Genomic DNA, 3,183 nt, shown 5'->3' with positions numbered 1-3,183 from the left:
TCAGCGATGTGACACTTAATTATATACAATTTTATTTATTAAATCCATTGTGCCCCCAAATTAGTTCTGAAGAAAATAATGTAAGGCTAGCATTCTTTAGCAATTATATACTGCTCGTATTATTATTACTAATAATCATAATTAGTAATACTACTAATTATGACTACTAAGTAGTAGTACTACTACTAATTATTTGTAGTACTACTACTAGCAGTAGTAGTAGTAGTAGTAGCATTTATCTGCTAACCAAAAATAGCAAAGGAGTATACATTTTCCAACTTTTATACAATTGAAGCATTAATGGCATTTCCACAGTTACTCAAATTTCACAGCAATTATTTTATACCAAAAAAAAGTTAAACTGACAGCAGGTCCTACTTTCTAATTAATTCAATAATTAGATATCTCATCACATGTGGGCATGCAGAGTATCAACGGTTTTATTCCCAGACAATCAGTTGACAGTGGCATGACAGCAAAAGTAAGATAGCCAATCCAGGTGAAGATCCTAGTACACAAACTGGGAGAGCAACAAAAGCTGCACACACACTTCAAAGATGTGAATACTTGTTCTACAGTATTAGCTTCATTTCATTATGCTTAGATCTGCTTAACACGTTTTCCACCATCGTTGCAAGACAAGTAGCAGTGTGGCAGCATCTGTTTCTCCTTGAAAAGACAAAAACCCTTAGAATAAATCATTTACTGCATAAGCATTTTTTTCTAACACCACTAGGAAGACACTTACATTTGTTCCAATTGTTTAATTGTTACAACAAAATAAAGATGTTCTATTCTTTTGTGTTCTAAAAAGATCTTCATAGCTCACTGTGAAGAGATCTAGAACAACAAAGCATGACAGCTGACCAAATCTCCATAACAACCAATCAATGCTATTTGCATGTTACCTGGTTAATTGGAGCAGGGTGCAAGTAAAAGAGCCTGCAAGTTTAAATGTGGAGTCTGCTAAATGCTATTCATACTTTATAACTTTAACAGTGTGCTTTGTTCAGATAGGATGACGTTTTTTGCAACAAACACTCCAAGTGAGTCTAGTGTAAAATGTAAAAAAAATTTAAACAATACTTAAGTATAAAAATATACCTGTTTTGTGTAAAAGAAATGATCAGTTGTTTTTTTTCTACATTTTTAAGGTTGAATTTTGATTTTATTTACATTGATGTCTTCATAGTTTAGTGATATAAAAGGCTAAATAGATTTATTTGAATTCCAAAATATAGCCAAATGTATTGATTAAATAAACATCTAAGCCAATGAAAAGGAAGTCTATTATTATGACTATTACTAAGAGACAAAATATATGCAATCGTCTTTAGCAGATCACCAACAACTGAGGAGAAAAGAAAAAATGGACAGCGTTTTATTTATTTCTTCTGGACGAAACAGAAACTTCAGTCTTTTCTTTTAACACTTAACCTGATGTATTCAATGCTTTTTATATCTCTATGTACAAAACAAAGCAAAGAAAATTAAAATCCCATATTTCATCTAAATATATATATATATATATATATATATATATATATATATATATATATATATATATATATATATATATATATATATATATATATATATATATATATATATATATATATATATATATAGCCACATTTGTGATAACTAATCATAACCAGCAATCTATCATTATCAAGCATCAAGAAAACAGCAACTGCAGAGAAAGTGAGAATTGGCATTTCTAAAAAATGCTACATCTTACAATTATTTTTAACACGTCTTCAAGTGACACCTTCATCTGCAGGAATGGAGTTGTAACTTAGTAACAGGTGTCAGCGACAAAGTCCTCCAAAGCGCCACATGCTCTCAAGGCTGATCGTGCTGACAGCTCACTTTCTTCTGGCTATGTTATTTTATCTGCCGACATGAAACCCCAGATCTTTGTCATATGAGACTAAACAAACATGACAATAATTCATCCAGCTACCCTGTAAGCTGTTCAGAGTGCAGGGAATGGCTACATTTAAGACGTTACATTGAAATAAAGATTCATCTTTATTGGAAAATGTTCTATGGTCTACTATGCAACTAATATTTAAAATAAGAGAGTCAAAAATTGTTTGTTCTTAGAATTTAATTCACTTTAATTATATAATACAAATTCGCTTGCATTGTGTTGATGACTTCATTGCAATCTCTCACACCAAGAATGAATTTAGATTATCTTTGAAGTTAAAGTTTTTTTGCTTTTTTATATTTAAAAAATGCAATACCTTTCAAAATTATTTATGTTCCTCATCACGATACTCCTTTGTTATGTGAAATAAATTAATGTTTCATTCCAGAAGCAAATCTGACAAAGAAACAGGCCCACAGCATCACAGGCTCTCTACTTACTCAACAGTGCAGTGGGTTGCTTTTCCACATTTTTATAATGTGACTTATGCCAGACTTACCTGAAGTTACTGAAAAAATTAGACACATCTATATTCAAGTTGAGCTCCCAGTGGAGTTTATCAACCTCCACACCTTCATATTTGATTCCTTTGGAACGTCACTATCTATTAAAAAAAGTCATGGATTTTTGTTATGGCTATTAATTTTGGTGTGCCTTCCCGTATGGTTACTCCTAACAAAATTTAATGGACTGACTTAAAAATAACAAAAAATAATAATAATAATTAAGATTCTTGGTTTTACTTCTGCTTCAGCTCAAAGGAAAACATTTAATCAGAACTTGGTGAATGATGCCTCTAAATTGAAGTAGTAAAAAGAATAACCTTCATTTCAAGTTTAGCTTTACTTGCGTTTTTTGTGTACACAAATAACAAATTTAACTTTAGTTTCACTCACACAGCATTTAGACACACATTTGGACGTGTGTACAACTGGTTCTTACAGCTGTTTATCCTGATCAGTGCAGATCTATATTTGCCACCGTAGGGAACTACATGTATCAGAGAGGTGGAGGAGGAAAGGTTCAAACAACAGGTTGTCAGCTCAGGAACTCTTTAATTAAGCGTCATGCAGGCCGGGCATGCCTCATGATTGATTCAAGACCCTGGGATGACTGTCCCACTCCGGGTCCATTGTATTCACCGCCTCTGTTGGACCCCAACGGTGCCACACAACCCTGTGTCACATGAGAGGCCCGGTAGAGTCACGGTGTCCCACCATGCTATTCTTAGATGAAGGAATGTACAC

This window comes from Gambusia affinis, linkage group LG14 (genome assembly GCF_019740435.1).
Source record: "Gambusia affinis linkage group LG14, SWU_Gaff_1.0, whole genome shotgun sequence".
NCBI lineage: Eukaryota > Metazoa > Chordata > Actinopteri > Cyprinodontiformes > Poeciliidae > Gambusia > Gambusia affinis.
The sequence above is the reverse complement of the archived record's forward strand: the minus strand, read 5'-3'. Positions refer to the sequence as shown.